At 45.2% G+C, this 17,200-nt stretch overlaps 10 non-coding genes across 10 annotated transcripts; 1 reads left to right on the forward strand and 9 right to left on the reverse strand.

Annotated features, from left to right (window-relative positions):
* Positions 1 to 1,773: 1,773 nt before the first annotated feature.
* LOC147666776 (U6 spliceosomal RNA) lies at positions 1,774 to 1,880 on the reverse strand. The gene has a single exon (XR_015304537.1). It is a non-coding gene; the product is annotated as a U6 spliceosomal RNA (small nuclear RNA).
* Positions 1,881 to 3,677: 1,797 nt separating this feature from the next.
* Positions 3,678 to 3,784, reverse strand: LOC147666777 (U6 spliceosomal RNA). The gene has a single exon (XR_015304548.1). It is a non-coding gene; the product is annotated as a U6 spliceosomal RNA (small nuclear RNA).
* Positions 3,785 to 5,598: 1,814 nt separating this feature from the next.
* LOC147666778 (U6 spliceosomal RNA) lies at positions 5,599 to 5,705 on the reverse strand. The gene has a single exon (XR_015304559.1). It is a non-coding gene; the product is annotated as a U6 spliceosomal RNA (small nuclear RNA).
* A 1,797-nt stretch (positions 5,706 to 7,502) lies between these two features.
* On the reverse strand, positions 7,503 to 7,609 carry LOC147666779 (U6 spliceosomal RNA). Its single transcript, XR_015304671.1, has one exon. It is a non-coding gene; the product is annotated as a U6 spliceosomal RNA (small nuclear RNA).
* A 1,807-nt stretch (positions 7,610 to 9,416) lies between these two features.
* Positions 9,417 to 9,523, reverse strand: LOC147666780 (U6 spliceosomal RNA). The gene has a single exon (XR_015304570.1). It is a non-coding gene; the product is annotated as a U6 spliceosomal RNA (small nuclear RNA).
* A 1,797-nt stretch (positions 9,524 to 11,320) lies between these two features.
* On the reverse strand, positions 11,321 to 11,427 carry LOC147666781 (U6 spliceosomal RNA). Its single transcript, XR_015304581.1, has one exon. It is a non-coding gene; the product is annotated as a U6 spliceosomal RNA (small nuclear RNA).
* Positions 11,428 to 12,141: 714 nt separating this feature from the next.
* TRNAC-ACA (transfer RNA cysteine (anticodon ACA)) lies at positions 12,142 to 12,214 on the forward strand. Its single transcript has one exon. It is a non-coding gene; the product is annotated as a tRNA-Cys (tRNA).
* Positions 12,215 to 13,234: 1,020 nt separating this feature from the next.
* On the reverse strand, positions 13,235 to 13,341 carry LOC147666783 (U6 spliceosomal RNA). The gene has a single exon (XR_015304655.1). It is a non-coding gene; the product is annotated as a U6 spliceosomal RNA (small nuclear RNA).
* Positions 13,342 to 15,138: 1,797 nt separating this feature from the next.
* Positions 15,139 to 15,245, reverse strand: LOC147666784 (U6 spliceosomal RNA). The gene has a single exon (XR_015304592.1). It is a non-coding gene; the product is annotated as a U6 spliceosomal RNA (small nuclear RNA).
* Positions 15,246 to 17,052: 1,807 nt separating this feature from the next.
* LOC147666785 (U6 spliceosomal RNA) lies at positions 17,053 to 17,159 on the reverse strand. The gene has a single exon (XR_015304627.1). It is a non-coding gene; the product is annotated as a U6 spliceosomal RNA (small nuclear RNA).
* Positions 17,160 to 17,200: the final 41 nt, after the last annotated feature.

Raw genomic sequence — 17,200 nt, forward strand, 5'->3', positions numbered from 1 at the left:
TTATAAACTCTCTAAATCTACAGTCTCTAGACATAGGGTGGCCTGGCAGAGATGCTCAGATGGCCAGTACGCATTCAAATCTGAGCCAATGGTCAAAAATGTATGAAGAGTAGCAATCCATTATTCTTCACTGCATTTGTGGTCCAAGACTAAACACACCGTAAGTATGTAGATTATACCAGGTTTGCAAAGGCTCCTGGGTCGGGCTACAGACAAGGAGCATTGTGACGTCACGCTGCCTGTGGAACAGTGATATTAAAGGTGAAACAGCTGCACAGTAGGTTAGGTGAAGGGCTCTGAGAGTGGAAAGGCAGCATGCTTGGGTCCCTGGACAAGGTGAGCTTATGATAATGTGTCTGAATGTTCACCTGTGTTGTAATATTAAACCCCTTATTGTTGTAAACGCCTACTTACTAAGGAGTTCCCAAGCTCAGCCCCACACAGACCTGGAACTGATTATGTTAATGCAAACTATTTAAGAAACTGAGCCTGATCTAAAAGATTTCCTTGGATCTAGGACCATTTCGCCTAGCTTTTAGGTGCTTCCTTCTCCTAAAGTCCTTTGTAAAACTTGGGAAAACCTCACAGAACAGACTTCCAGGAGGTCAGATGGGTTTCCTTGTGCCTTCACACACACATACACACACTTTCTAGCCCACTTAAGGACAAAAGGATGCGTAAGTCTACATAGGGCCAGTGGCGCAATGGATAACGCGTCTGACTACGGATCAGAAGATTGTAGGTTCGACTCCTATCTGGCTCGGAAGGGTTGTAGGTCCCTGTTTGATTATATTCCTGTGGAATTTTTATTTACCTCAGACTTGTTGTAGGTTCAATATTCTCCAGCAGGACTCATCCAGCAGTTGTTCCACGGTAGAGCGCAAGTAATAGGACCACAGCTAGTTAAACGTTTCCCATTTGCTGCTGGACTCTATGTGATGGCCGTCACGTGGTGTGCTGCTTTTGTATTTCAACATGGGTCCCTGATACTCTTAATTGCGAAAAAGCTTGTTGACAAAAGTGTGTGTGCGCGAGGGTCTGTGGACGTAGGCAGGTGTGTGCACTTGAATGCTTACCCATTTACATGTGTGAGAGGAACAAACCAACTCCCTGTGGGCTGCAGGCTTACAACTGGTAGCCCCAGTAGCCAGGCTGAACCACAGGTAAGGAGAGAGAGAAAGTTGGTCCATTATTAGAGAAGGACCATAAGCATCTTGCACTGCTACCTTCTTCCCCTCTCAGCCACGATCGGCCAAGACCTCTCTATTAGGGTAGAGGGTGAACATTTCTCGGACCTCGGAAACTGAGGGATGTAGACCCAATATGTCCTCCAAGCGCCTAGACACCTGGTGCCCAATCTGGCATGGTGTTTTTCAGCTTACCCGACCAATCCGGTTGCAAGGTGGACTTTAACAATACTGCTAAAAAGGCACTCCCAGACATCCCTGAGGCCTTCATTTGCATAGGCCCTGCCCTTCTCTTTGTCCTGCTTCCCACAAAGCAACACAACACTGCAGCAGTATAGATTTGGGGGTGGTGAAGAATAATGACAGTGAGGCTAAAAAAGAGAAAGAAAAGTCCCAGAAGTCCTGCAGGCTTCCTTGCTAAATGCAGCTGAACATAGAGCGCACCTTCTTTACTGCAAAGCAAATACATTAAAAATGTTGAGGAGAGACTAATTGAAAAATACATATTACGGGGACAGCACTGGGACCTGCTTTATTTTTTCAATTAGTCTTGAAAACAAAAAAGATTTCTCTCCTGAAAGCTGTTAAAAATATGGAACGCTTCACGAATTTGCGTGTCATCCTTGCGCAGGGGCCATGCTAATCTTCTCTGTATCGTTCCAATTTTAGTATATGTGCTGCCGAAGCGAGCACACTTTATTGATGAACTGACAATGTTTATAAACTCTCTAAATCTACAGTCTCTAGACATAGGGTGGCCTGGCAGAGATGCTCAGATGGCCAGTACGCATTCAAATCTGAGCCAATGGTCAAAAATGTATGAAGAGTAGCAATCCATTATTCTTCACTGCATTTGTGGTCCAAGACTAAACACACCGTAAGTATGTAGATTATACCAGGTTTGCAAAGGCTCCTGGTTCGGGCTACAGACAAGGAGCATTGTGACGTCACGCTGCCTGTGGAACAGTGATATTAAAGGTGAAACAGCTGCACAGTAGGTTAGGTGAAGGGCTCTGAGAGTGGAAAGGCAGCATGCTTGGGTCCCTGGACAAGGTGAGCTTATTATAATGTGTCTGAATGTTCACCTGTGTTGTAATATTAAACCCCTTATTGTTGTAAACGCCTACTTACTAAGGAGTTCCCAAGCTCAGCCCCACACAGACCTGGAACTGATTATGTTAATGCAAACTATTTAAGAAACTGAGCCTGATCTAAAAGATTTCCTTGGATCTAGGACCATTTCGCCTAGCTTTTAGGTGCTTCCTTCTCCTAAAATCCTTTGTAAAACTTGGGAAAACCTCACAGAACAGACTTCCAGGAGGTCAGATGGGTTTCCTTGTGCCTTCACACACACATACACACACTTTCTAGCCCACTTAAGGACAAAAGGATGCGTAAGTCTACATAGGGCCAGTGGCGCAATGGATAACGCGTCTGACTACGGATCAGAAGATTGTAGGTTCGACTCCTATCTGGCTCGGAAGGGTTGTAGGTCCCTGTTTGATTATATTCCTGTGGAATTTTTATTTACCTCAGACTTGTTGTAGGTTCAATATTCTCCAGCAGGACTCATCCAGCAGTTGTTCCACGGTAGAGCGCAAGTAATAGGACCACAGCTAGTTAAACGTTTCCCATTTGCTGCTGGACTCTATGTGATGGCCGTCACGTGGTGTGCTGCTTTTGTATTTCAACATGGGTCCCTGATACTCTTAATTGCGAAAAAGCTTGTTGACAAAAGTGTGTGTGCGCGAGGGTCTGTGGACGTAGGCAGGTGTGTGCACTTGAATGCTTACCCATTTACATGTGTGAGAGGAACAAACCAACTCCCTGTGGGCTGCAGGCTTACAACTGGTAGCCCCAGTAGCCAGGCAGAACCACAGGTAAGGAGAGAGAGAAAGTTGGTCCATTATTAGAGAAAAAGCATAAGCATCTTGCACTGCTACCTTCTTCCCATCTCAGCCACGATCAGCCAAGACCTCTCTATTAGGGTAGAGGGTGAACATTTCTTGGACCTCAGAAACTGAGGGATGTAGACCCAATATGTCCTCCAAGCGCCTAGACACCTGGTGCCCAATCTGGCATGGTGTTTTTCAGCTTACCCGACCAATCCGGTTGCAAGGTGGACTTTAACAATACTGCTAAAAAGGCACTCCCAGACATCCCTGAGGCCTTCATTTGCATAGGCCCTGCCCTTCTCTTTGTCCTGCTTCCCACAAAGCAACACAACACTGCAGCAGTATAGATTTGGGGGTGGTGAAGAATAATGACAGTGAGGCTAAAAAAGAGAAAGAAAAGTCCCAGAAGTCCTGCAGGCTTCCTTGCTAAATGCAGCTGAACATAGAGCGCACCTTCTTTACTGCAAAGCAAATACATTAAAAATGTTGAGGAGAGACTAATTGAAAAATACATATTACGGGGACAGCACTGGGACCTGCTTTATTTTTTCAATTAGTCTTGAAAACAAAAAAGATTTCTCTCCTGAAAGCTGTTAAAAATATGGAACGCTTCACGAATTTGCGTGTCATCCTTGCGCAGGGGCCATGCTAATCTTCTCTGTATCGTTCCAATTTTAGTATATGTGCTGCCGAAGCGAGCACACTTTATTAATGAACTGACAATGTTTATAAACTCTCTAAATCTACAGTCTCTAGACATAGGGTGGCCTGGCAGAGATGCTCAGATGGCCAGTACGCATTCAAATCTGAGCCAATGGTCAAAAATGTATGAAGAGTAGCAATCCATTATTCTTCACTGCATTTGTGGTCCAAGACTAAACACACCGTAAGTATGTAGATTATACCAGGTTTGCAAAGGCTCCTGGGTCGGGCTACAGACAAGGAGCATTGTGACGTCACGTTGCCTGTGGAACAGTGATATTAAAGGTGAAACAGCTGCACAGTAGGTTAGGTGAAGGGCTCTGAGAGTGGAAAGGCAGCATGCTTGGGTCCCTGGACAAGGTGAGCTTATGATAATGTGTCTGAATGTTCACCTGTGTTGTAATATTAAACCCCTTATTGTTGTAAACGCCTACTTACTAAGGAGTTCTCAAGCTCAGCCCCACACAGACCTGGAACTGATTATGTTAATGCAAACTATTTAAGAAACTGAGCCTGATCTAAAAGATTTCCTTGGATCTAGGACCATTTCGCCTAGCTTTTAGGTGCTTCCTTCTCCTAAAGTCCTTTGTAAAACTTGGGAAAACCTCACAGAACAGACTTCCAGGAGGTCAGATGGGTTTCCTTGTGCCTTCACACACACATACACACACTTTCTAGCCCACTTAAGGACAAAAGGATGCGTAAGTCTACATAGGGCCAGTGGCGCAATGGATAACGCGTCTGACTACGGATCAGAAGATTGTAGGTTCGACTCCTATCTGGCTCGGAAGGGTTGTAGGTCCCTGTTTGATTATATTCCTGTGGAATTTTTATTTACCTCAGACTTGTTGTAGGTTCAATATTCTCCAGCAGGACTCATCCAGCAGTTGTTCCACGGTAGAGCGCAAGTAATAGGACCACAGCTAGTTAAACGTTTCCCATTTGCTGCTGGACTCTATGTGATGGCCGTCACATGGTGTGCTGCTTTTGTATTTCAACATGGGTCCCTGATACTCTTAATTGCGAAAAAGCTTGTTGACAAAAGTGTGTGTGCGCGAGGGTCTGTGGACGTAGGCAGGTGTGTGCACTTGAATGCTTACCCATTTACATGTGTGAGAGGAACAAACCAACTCCCTGTGGGCTGCAGGCTGCAGGCTTACAACTGGTAGCCCCAGTAGCCAGGCAGAACCACAGGTAAGGAGAGAGAGAAAGTTGGTCCATTATTAGAGAAGGACCATAAGCATCTTGCACTGCTACCTTCTTCCCCTCTCAGCCACGATCAGCCACGATCGGCCAAGACCTCTCTATTAGGGTAGAGGGTGAACATTTCTTGGACCTCAGAAACTGAGGGATGTAGACCCAATATGTCCTCCAAGCGCCTAGACACCTGGTGCCCAATCTGGCATGGTGTTTTTCAGCTTACCCGACCAATCCGGTTGCAAGGTGGACTTTAACAATACTGCTAAAAAGGCACTCCCAGACATCCCTGAGGCCTTCATTTGCATAGGCCCTGCCCTTCTCTTTGTCCTGCTTCCCACAAAGCAACACAACACTGCAGCAGTATAGATTTGGGGGTGGTGAAGAATAATGACAGTGAGGCTAAAAAAGAGAAAGAAAAGTCCCAGAAGTCCTGCAGGCTTCCTTGCTAAATGCAGCTGAACATAGAGCGCACCTTCTTTACTGCAAAGCAAATACATTAAAAATGTTGAGGAGAGACTAATTGAAAAATACATATTACGGGGACAGCACTGGGACCTGCTTTATTTTTTCAATTAGTCTTGAAAACAAAAAAGATTTCTCTCCTGAAAGCTGTTAAAAATATGGAACGCTTCACGAATTTGCGTGTCATCCTTGCGCAGGGGCCATGCTAATCTTCTCTGTATCGTTCCAATTTTAGTATATGTGCTGCCGAAGCGAGCACACTTTATTGATGAACTGACAATGTTTATAAACTCTCTAAATCTACAGTCTCTAGACATAGGGTGGCCTGGCAGAGATGCTCAGATGGCCAGTACGCATTCAAATCTGAGCCAATGGTCAAAAATGTATGAAGAGTAGCAATCCATTATTCTTCACTGCATTTGTGGTCCAAGACTAAACACACCGTAAGTATGTAGATTATACCAGGTTTGCAAAGGCTCCTGGTTCGGGCTACAGACAAGGAGCATTGTGACGTCACGCTGCCTGTGGAACAGTGATATTAAAGGTGAAACAGCTGCACAGTAGGTTAGGTGAAGGGCTCTGAGAGTGGAAAGGCAGCATGCTTGGGTCCCTGGACAAGGTGAGCTTATGATAATGTGTCTGAATGTTCACCTGTGTTGTAATATTAAACCCCTTATTGTTGTAAACGCCTACTTACTAAGGAGTTCCCAAGCTCAGCCCCACACAGACCTGGAACTGATTATGTTAATGCAAACTATTTAAGAAACTGAGCCTGATCTAAAAGATTTCCTTGGATCTAGGACCATTTCGCCTAGCTTTTAGGTGCTTCCTTCTCCTAAAGTCCTTTGTAAAACTTGGGAAAACCTCACAGAACAGACTTCCAGGAGGTCAGATGGGTTTCCTTGTGCCTTCACACACACATACACACACTTTCTAGCCCACCTAAGGACAAAAGGATGCGTAAGTCTACATAGGGCCAGTGGCGCAATGGATAACGCGTCTGACTACGGATCAGAAGATTGTAGGTTCGACTCCTATCTGGCTCGGAAGGGTTGTAGGTCCCTGTTTGATTATATTCCTGTGGAATTTTTATTTACCTCAGACTTGTTGTAGGTTCAATATTCTCCAGCAGGACTCATCCAGCAGTTGTTCCACGGTAGAGCGCAAGTAATAGGACCACAGCTAGTTAAACGTTTCCCATTTGCTGCTGGACTCTATGTGATGGCCGTCACGTGGTGTGCTGCTTTTGTATTTCAACATGGGTCCCTGATACTCTTAATTGCGAAAAAGCTTGTTGACAAAAGTGTGTGTGCGCGAGGGTCTGTGGACGTAGGCAGGTGTGTGCACTTGAATGCTTACCCATTTACATGTGTGAGAGGAACAAACCAACTCCCTGTGGGCTGCAGGCTTACAACTGGTAGCCCCAGTAGCCAGGCTGAACCACAGGTAAGGAGAGAGAGAAAGTTGGTCCATTATTAGAGAAGGACCATAAGCATCTTGCACTGCTACCTTCTTCCCCTCTCAGCCACGATCGGCCAAGACCTCTCTATTAGGGTAGAGGGTGAACATTTCTTGGACCTCGGAAACTGAGGGATGTAGACCCAATATGTCCTCCAAGCGCCTAGACACCTGGTGCCCAATCTGGCATGGTGTTTTTCAGCTTACCCGACCAATCCGGTTGCAAGGTGGACTTTAACAATACTGCTAAAAAGGCACTCCCAGACATCCCTGAGGCCTTCATTTGCATAGGCCCTGCCCTTCTCTTTGTCCTGCTTCCCACAAAGCAACACAACACTGCAGCAGTATAGATTTGGGGGTGGTGAAGAATAATGACAGTGAGGCTAAAAAAGAGAAAGAAAAGTCCCAGAAGTCCTGCAGGCTTCCTTGCTAAATGCAGCTGAACATAGAGCGCACCTTCTTTACTGCAAAGCAAATACATTAAAAATGTTGAGGAGAGACTAATTGAAAAATACATATTACGGGGACAGCACTGGGACCTGCTTTATTTTTTCAATTAGTCTTGAAAACAAAAAAGATTTCTCTCCTGAAAGCTGTTAAAAATATGGAACGCTTCACGAATTTGCGTGTCATCCTTGCGCAGGGGCCATGCTAACCTTCTCTGTATCGTTCCAATTTTAGTATATGTGCTGCCGAAGCGAGCACACTTTATTAATGAACTGACAATGTTTATAAACTCTCTAAATCTACAGTCTCTAGACATAGGGTGGCCTGGCAGAGATGCTCAGATGGCCAGTACGCATTCAAATCTGAGCCAATGGTCAAAAATGTATGAAGAGTAGCAATCCATTATTCTTCACTGCATTTGTGGTTCAAGACTAAACACACCGTAAGTATGTAGATTATACCAGGTTTGCAAAGGCTCCTGGGTCGGGCTACAGACAAGGAGCATTGTGACGTCACGTTGCCTGTGGAACAGTGATATTAAAGGTGAAACAGCTGCACAGTAGGTTAGGTGAAGGGCTCTGAGAGTGGAAAGGCAGCATGCTTGGGTCCCTGGACAAGGTGAGCTTATGATAATGTGTCTGAATGTTCACCTGTGTTGTAATATTAAACCCCTTATTGTTGTAAACGCCTACTTACTAAGGAGTTCTCAAGCTCAGCCCCACACAGACCTGGAACTGATTATGTTAATGCAAACTATTTAAGAAACTGAGCCTGATCTAAAAGATTTCCTTGGATCTAGGACCATTTCGCCTAGCTTTTAGGTGCTTCCTTCTCCTAAAGTCCTTTGTAAAACTTGGGAAAACCTCACAGAACAGACTTCCAGGAGGTCAGATGGGTTTCCTTGTGCCTTCACACACACATACACACACTTTCTAGCCCACTTAAGGACAAAAGGATGCGTAAGTCTACATAGGGCCAGTGGCGCAATGGATAACGCGTCTGACTACGGATCAGAAGATTGTAGGTTCGACTCCTATCTGGCTCGGAAGGGTTGTAGGTCCCTGTTTGATTATATTCCTGTGGAATTTTTATTTACCTCAGACTTGTTGTAGGTTCAATATTCTCCAGCAGGACTCATCCAGCAGTTGTTCCACGGTAGAGCGCAAGTAATAGGACCACAGCTAGTTAAACGTTTCCCATTTGCTGCTGGACTCTATGTGATGGCCGTCACATGGTGTGCTGCTTTTGTATTTCAACATGGGTCCCTGATACTCTTAATTGCGAAAAAGCTTGTTGACAAAAGTGTGTGTGCGCGAGGGTCTGTGGACGTAGGCAGGTGTGTGCACTTGAATGCTTACCCATTTACATGTGTGAGAGGAACAAACCAACTCCCTGTGGGCTGCAGGCTTACAACTGATAGCCCCAGTAGCCAGGCAGAACCACAGGTAAGGAGAGAGAGAAAGTTGGTCCATTATTAGAGAAGGACCATAAGCATCTTGCACTGCTACCTTCTTCCCCTCTCAGCCACGATCAGCCACGATCGGCCAAGACCTCTCTATTAGGGTAGAGGGTGAACATTTCTTGGACCTCAGAAACTGAGGGATGTAGACCCAATATGTCCTCCAAGCGCCTAGACACCTGGTGCCCAATCTGGCATGGTGTTTTTCAGCTTACCCGACCAATCCGGTTGCAAGGTGGACTTTAACAATACTGCTAAAAAGGCACTCCCAGACATCCCTGAGGCCTTCATTTGCATAGGCCCTGCCCTTCTCTTTGTCCTGCTTCCCACAAAGCAACACAACACTGCAGCAGTATAGATTTGGGGGTGGTGAAGAATAATGACAGTGAGGCTAAAAAAGAGAAAGAAAAGTCCCAGAAGTCCTGCAGGCTTCCTTGCTAAATGCAGCTGAACATAGAGCGCACCTTCTTTACTGCAAAGCAAATACATTAAAAATGTTGAGGAGAGACTAATTGAAAAATACATATTACGGGGACAGCACTGGGACCTGCTTTATTTTTTCAATTAGTCTTGAAAACAAAAAAGATTTCTCTCCTGAAAGCTGTTAAAAATATGGAACGCTTCACGAATTTGCGTGTCATCCTTGCGCAGGGGCCATGCTAATCTTCTCTGTATCGTTCCAATTTTAGTATATGTGCTGCCGAAGCGAGCACACTTTATTGATTAACTGACAATGTTTATAAACTCTCTAAATCTACAGTCTCTAGACATAGGGTGGCCTGGCAGAGATGCTCAGATGGCCAGTACGCATTCAAATCTGAGCCAATGGTCAAAAATGTATGAAGAGTAGCAATCCATTATTCTTCACTGCATTTGTGGTCCAAGACTAAACACACCGTAAGTATGTAGATTATACCAGGTTTGCAAAGGCTCCTGGTTCGGGCTACAGACAAGGAGCATTGTGACGTCACGCTGCCTGTGGAACAGTGATATTAAAGGTGAAACAGCTGCACAGTAGGTTAGGTGAAGGGCTCTGAGAGTGGAAAGGCAGCATGCTTGGGTCCCTGGACAAGGTGAGCTTATGATAATGTGTCTGAATGTTCACCTGTGTTGTAATATTAAACCCCTTATTGTTGTAAACGCCTACTTACTAAGGAGTTCCCAAGCTCAGCCCCACACAGACCTGGAACTGATTATGTTAATGCAAACTATTTAAGAAACTGAGCCTGATCTAAAAGATTTCCTTGGATCTAGGACCATTTCGCCTAGCTTTTAGGTGCTTCCTTCTCCTAAAGTCCTTTGTAAAACTTGGGAAAACCTCACAGAACAGACTTCCAGGAGGTCAGATGGGTTTCCTTGTGCCTTCACACACACATACACACACTTTCTAGCCCACTTAAGGACAAAAGGATGCGTAAGTCTACATAGGGCCAGTGGCGCAATGGATAACGCGTCTGACTACGGATCAGAAGATTGTAGGTTCGACTCCTATCTGGCTCGGAAGGGTTGTAGGTCCCTGTTTGATTATATTCCTGTGGAATTTTTATTTACCTCAGACTTGTTGTAGGTTCAATATTCTCCAGCAGGACTCATCCAGCAGTTGTTCCACGGTAGAGCGCAAGTAATAGGACCACAGCTAGTTAAACGTTTCCCATTTGCTGCTGGACTCTATGTGATGGCCGTCACGTGGTGTGCTGCTTTTGTATTTCAACATGGGTCCCTGATACTCTTAATTGCGAAAAAGCTTGTTGACAAAAGTGTGTGTGCGCGAGGGTCTGTGGACGTAGGCAGGTGTGTGCACTTGAATGCTTACCCATTTACATGTGTGAGAGGAACAAACCAACTCCCTGTGGGCTGCAGGCTTACAACTGGTAGCCCCAGTAGCCAGGCAGAACCACAGGTAAGGAGAGAGAGAAAGTTGGTCCATTATTAGAGAAAAAGCATAAGCATCTTGCACTGCTACCTTCTTCCCATCTCAGCCACGATCAGCCAAGACCTCTCTATTAGGGTAGAGGGTGAACATTTCTTGGACCTCAGAAACTGAGGGATGTAGACCCAATATGTCCTCCAAGCGCCTAGACACCTGGTGCCCAATCTGGCATGGTGTTTTTCAGCTTACCCGACCAATCCGGTTGCAAGGTGGACTTTAACAATACTGCTAAAAAGGCACTCCCAGACATCCCTGAGGCCTTCATTTGCATAGGCCCTGCCCTTCTCTTTGTCCTGCTTCCCACAAAGCAACACAACACTGCAGCAGTATAGATTTGGGGGTGGTGAAGAATAATGACAGTGAGGCTAAAAAAGAGAAAGAAAAGTCCCAGAAGTCCTGCAGGCTTCCTTGCTAAATGCAGCTGAACATAGAGCGCACCTTCTTTACTGCAAAGCAAATACATTAAAAATGTTGAGGAGAGACTAATTGAAAAATACATATTACGGGGACAGCACTGGGACCTGCTTTATTTTTTCAATTAGTCTTGAAAACAAAAAAGATTTCTCTCCTGAAAGCTGTTAAAAATATGGAACGCTTCACGAATTTGCGTGTCATCCTTGCGCAGGGGCCATGCTAATCTTCTCTGTATCGTTCCAATTTTAGTATATGTGCTGCCGAAGCGAGCACACTTTATTAATGAACTGACAATGTTTATAAACTCTCTAAATCTACAGTCTCTAGACATAGGGTGGCCTGGCAGAGATGCTCAGATGGCCAGTACGCATTCAAATCTGAGCCAATGGTCAAAAATGTATGAAGAGTAGCAATCCATTATTCTTCACTGCATTTGTGGTCCAAGACTAAACACACCGTAAGTATGTAGATTATACCAGGTTTGCAAAGGCTCCTGGGTCGGGCTACAGACAAGGAGCATTGTGACGTCACGTTGCCTGTGGAACAGTGATATTAAAGGTGAAACAGCTGCACAGTAGGTTAGGTGAAGGGCTCTGAGAGTGGAAAGGCAGCATGCTTGGGTCCCTGGACAAGGTGAGCTTATGATAATGTGTCTGAATGTTCACCTGTGTTGTAATATTAAACCCCTTATTGTTGTAAACGCCTACTTACTAAGGAGTTCTCAAGCTCAGCCCCACACAGACCTGGAACTGATTATGTTAATGCAAACTATTTAAGAAACTGAGCCTGATCTAAAAGATTTCCTTGGATCTAGGACCATTTCGCCTAGCTTTTAGGTGCTTCCTTCTCCTAAAGTCCTTTGTAAAACTTGGGAAAACCTCACAGAACAGACTTCCAGGAGGGCAGATGGGTTTCCTTGTGCCTTCACACACACATACACACACTTTCTAGCCCACTTAAGGACAAAAGGATGCATAAGTCTACATAGGGCCAGTGGCGCAATGGATAACGCGTCTGACTACAGATCAGAAGATTGTAGGTTCGACTCCTATCTGGCTCGGAAGGGTTGTAGGTCCCTGTTTGATTATATTCCTGTGGAATTTTTATTTACCTCAGACTTGTTGTAGGTTCAATATTCTCCAGCAGGACTCATCCAGCAGTTGTTCCACGGTAGAGCGCAAGTAATAGGACCACAGCTAGTTAAACGTTTCCCATTTGCTGCTGGACTCTATGTGATGGCCGTCACGTGGTGTGCTGCTTTTGTATTTCAACATGGGTCCCTGATACTCTTAATTGCGAAAAAGCTTGTTGACAAAAGTGTGTGTGCGCGAGGGTCTGTGGAGGTAGGCAGGTGTGTGCACTTGAATGCTTACCCATTTACATGTGTGAGAGGAACAAACCAACTCCCTGTGGGCTGCAGGCTTACAACTGGTAGCCCCAGTAGCCAGGCAGAACCACAGGTAAGGAGAGAGAGAAAGTTGGTCCATTATTAGAGAAGGACCATAAGCATCTTGCACTGCTACCTTCTTCCCCTCTCAGCCACGATCAGCCACGATCGGCCAAGACCTCTCTATTAGGGTAGAGGGTGAACATTTCTTGGACCTCAGAAACTGAGGGATGTAGACCCAATATGTCCTCCAAGCGCCTAGACACCTGGTGCCCAATCTGGCATGGTGTTTTTCAGCTTACCCGACCAATCCGGTTGCAAGGTGGACTTTAACAATACTGCTAAAAAGGCACTCCCAGACATCCCTGAGGCCTTCATTTGCATAGGCCCTGCCCTTCTCTTTGTCCTGCTTCCCACAAAGCAACACAACACTGCAGCAGTATAGATTTGGGGGTGGTGAAGAATAATGACAGTGAGGCTAAAAAAGAGAAAGAAAAGTCCCAGAAGTCCTGCAGGCTTCCTTGCTAAATGCAGCTGAACATAGAGCGCACCTTCTTTACTGCAAAGCAAATACATTAAAAATGTTGAGGAGAGACTAATTGAAAAATACATATTACGGGGACAGCACTGGGACCTGCTTTATTTTTTCAATTAGTCTTGAAAACAAAAAAGATTTCTCTCCTGAAAGCTGTTAAAAATATGGAACGCTTCACGAATTTGCGTGTCATCTTTGTGCAGGGGCCATGCTAATCTTCTCTGTATCGTTCCAATTTTAGTATATGTGCTGCCGAAGCGAGCACACTTTATTGATGAACTGACAATGTTTATAAACTCTCTAAATCTACAGTCTCTAGACATAGGGTGGCCTGGCAGAGATGCTCAGATGGCCAGTACGCATTCAAATCTGAGCCAATGGTCAAAAATGTATGAAGAGTAGCAATCCATTATTCTTCACTGCATTTGTGGTCCAAGACTAAACACACCGTAAGTATGTAGATTATACCAGGTTTGCAAAGGCTCCTGGTTCGGGCTACAGACAAGGAGCATTGTGACGTCACGCTGCCTGTGGAACAGTGATATTAAAGGTGAAACAGCTGCACAGTAGGTTAGGTGAAGGGCTCTGAGAGTGGAAAGGCAGCATGCTTGGGTCCCTGGACAAGGTGAGCTTATGATAATGTGTCTGAATGTTCACCTGTGTTGTAATATTAAACCCCTTATTGCTGTAAACGCCTACTTACTAAGGAGTTCCCAAGCTCAGCCCCACACAGACCTGGAACTGATTATGTTAATGCAAACTATTTAAGAAACTGAGCCTGATCTAAAAGATTTCCTTGGATCTAGGACCATTTCGCCTAGCTTTTAGGTGCTTCCTTCTCCTAAAGTCCTTTGTAAAACTTGGGAAAACCTCACAGAACAGACTTCCAGGAGGTCAGATGGGTTTCCTTGTGCCTTCACACACACATACACACACTTTCTAGCCCACTTAAGGACAAAAGGATGCGTAAGTCTACATAGGGCCAGTGGCGCAATGGATAACGCGTCTGACTACGGATCAGAAGATTGTAGGTTCGACTCCTATCTGGCTCGGAAGGGTTGTAGGTCCCTGTTTGATTATATTCCTGTGGAATTTTTATTTACCTCAGACTTGTTGTAGGTTCAATATTCTCCAGCAGGACTCATCCAGCAGTTGTTCCACGGTAGAGCGCAAGTAATAGGACCACAGCTAGTTAAACGTTTCCCATTTGCTGCTGGACTCTATGTGATGGCCGTCACGTGGTGTGCTGCTTTTGTATTTCAACATGGGTCCCTGATACTCTTAATTGCGAAAAAGCTTGTTGACAAAAGTGTGTGTGCGCGAGGGTCTGTGGACGTAGGCAGGTGTGTGCACTTGAATGCTTACCCATTTACATGTGTGAGAGGAACAAACCAACTCCCTGTGGGCTGCAGGCTTACAACTGGTAGCCCCAGTAGCCAGGCTGAACCACAGGTAAGGAGAGAGAGAAAGTTGGTCCATTATTAGAGAAGGACCATAAGCATCTTGCACTGCTACCTTCTTCCCCTCTCAGCCACGATCGGCCAAGACCTCTCTATTAGGGTAGAGGGTGAACATTTCTTGGACCTCGGAAACTGAGGGATGTAGACCCAATATGTCCTCCAAGCGCCTAGACACCTGGTGCCCAATCTGGCATGGTGTTTTTCAGCTTACCCGACCAATCCGGTTGCAAGGTGGACTTTAACAATACTGCTAAAAAGGCACTCCCAGACATCCCTGAGGCCTTCATTTGCATAGGCCCTGCCCTTCTCTTTGTCCTGCTTCCCACAAAGCAACACAACACTGCAGCAGTATAGATTTGGGGGTGGTGAAGAATAATGACAGTGAGGCTAAAAAAGAGAAAGAAAAGTCCCAGAAGTCCTGCAGGCTTCCTTGCTAAATGCAGCTGAACATAGAGCGCACCTTCTTTACTGCAAAGCAAATACATTAAAAATGTTGAGGAGAGACTAATTGAAAAATACATATTACGGGGACAGCACTGGGACCTGCTTTATTTTTTCAATTAGTCTTGAAAACAAAAAAGATTTCTCTCCTGAAAGCTGTTAAAAATATGGAACGCTTCACGAATTTGCGTGTCATCCTTGCGCAGGGGCCATGCTAATCTTCTCTGTATCGTTCCAATTTTAGTATATGTGCTGCCGAAGCGAGCACACTTTATTGATGAACTGACAATGTTTATAAACTCTCTAAATCTACAGTCTCTAGACATAGGGTGGCCTGGCAGAGATGCTCAGATGGCCAGTACGCATTCAAATCTGAGCCAATGGTCAAAAATGTATGAAGAGTAGCAATCCATTATTCTTCACTGCATTTGTGGTCCAAGACTAAACACACCGTAAGTATGTAGATGATACCAGGTTTGCAAAGGCTCCTGGGTCGGGCTACAGACAAGGAGCATTGTGACGTCACGTTGCCTGTGGAACAGTGATATTAAAAGTGAAAAAGCTGCACAGTAGGTTAGGTGAAGGGCTCTGAGAGTGGAAAGGCAGCATGCTTGGGTCCCTGGACAAGGTGAGCTTATGATAATGTGTCTGAATGTTCACCTGTGTTGTAATATTAAACCCCTTATTGTTGTAAACGCCTACTTACTAAGGAGTTCTCAAGCTCAGCCCCACACAGACCTGGAACTGATTATGTTAATGCAAACTATTTAAGAAACTGAGCCTGATCTAAAAGATTTCCTTGGATCTAGGACCATTTCGCCTAGCTTTTAGGTGCTTCCTTCTCCTAAAGTCCTTTGTAAAACTTGGGAAAACCTCACAGAACAGACTTCCAGGAGGTCAGATGGGTTTCCTTGTGCCTTCACACACACATACACACACTTTCTAGCCCACTTAAGGACAAAAGGATGCGTAAGTCTACATAGGGCCAGTGGCGCAATGGATAACGCGTCTGACTACGGATCAGAAGATTGTAGGTTCGACTCCTATCTGGCTCGGAAGGGTTGTAGGTCCCTGTTTGATTATATTCCTGTGCAATTTTTATTTACCTCAGACTTGTTGTAGGTTCAATATTCTCCAGCAGGACTCATCCAGCAGTTGTTCCACGGTAGAGCGCAAGTAATAGGACCACAGCTAGTTAAACGTTTCCCATTTGCTGCTGGACTCTATGTGATGGCCGTCACGTGGTGTGCTGCTTTTGTATTTCAACATGGGTCCCTGATACTCTTAATTGCGAAAAAGCTTGTTGACAAAAGTGTGTGTGCGCGAGGGTCTGTGGACGTAGGCAGGTGTGTGCACTTGAATGCTTACCCATTTACATGTGTGAGAGGAACAAACCAACTCCCTGTGGGCTGCAGGCTTACAACTGGTAGCCCCAGTAGCCAGGCAGAACCACAGGTAAGGAGAGAGAGAAAGTTGGTCCATTATTAGAGAAGGACCATAAGCATCTTGCACTGCTACCTTCTTCCCCTCTCAGCCACGATCAGCCACGATCGGCCAAGACCTCTCTATTAGGGTAGAGGGTGAACATTTCTTGGACCTCAGAAACTGAGGGATGTAGACCCAATATGTCCTCCAAGCACCTAGACACCTGGTGCCCAATCTGGCATGGTGTTTTTCAGCTTACCCGACCAATCCGGTTGCAAGGTGGACTTTAACAATACTGCTAAAAAGGCACTCCCAGACATCCCTGAGGCCTTCATTTGCATAGGCCCTGCCCTTCTCTTTGTCCTGCTTCCCACAAAGCAACACAACACTGCAGCAGTATAGATTTGGGGGTGGTGAAGAATAATGACAGTGAGGCTAAAAAAGAGAAAGAAAAGTCCCAGAAGTCCTGCAGGCTTCCTTGCTAAATGCAGCTGAACATAGAGCGCACCTTCTTTACTGCAAAGCAAATACATTAAAAATGTTGAGGAGAGACTAATTGAAAAAAACATATTACGGGGACAGCACTGGGACCTGCTTTATTTTTTCAATTAGTCTTGAAAACAAAAAAGATTTCTCTCCTGAAAGCTGTTAAAAATATGGAACGCTTCACAAATTTGCGTGTCATCCTTGCGCAGGGGCCATGCTAATCTTCTCTGTATCGTTCCAATTTTAGTATATGTGCTGCCGAAGCGAGCACACTTTATTGATGAACTGACAATGTTTATAAACTCTCTAAAT

The sequence above is a fragment of the Lissotriton vulgaris genome, unplaced genomic scaffold (assembly GCF_964263255.1).
Source record: "Lissotriton vulgaris unplaced genomic scaffold, aLisVul1.2 SCAFFOLD_2072, whole genome shotgun sequence".
Lineage (NCBI taxonomy): Eukaryota > Metazoa > Chordata > Amphibia > Caudata > Salamandridae > Lissotriton > Lissotriton vulgaris.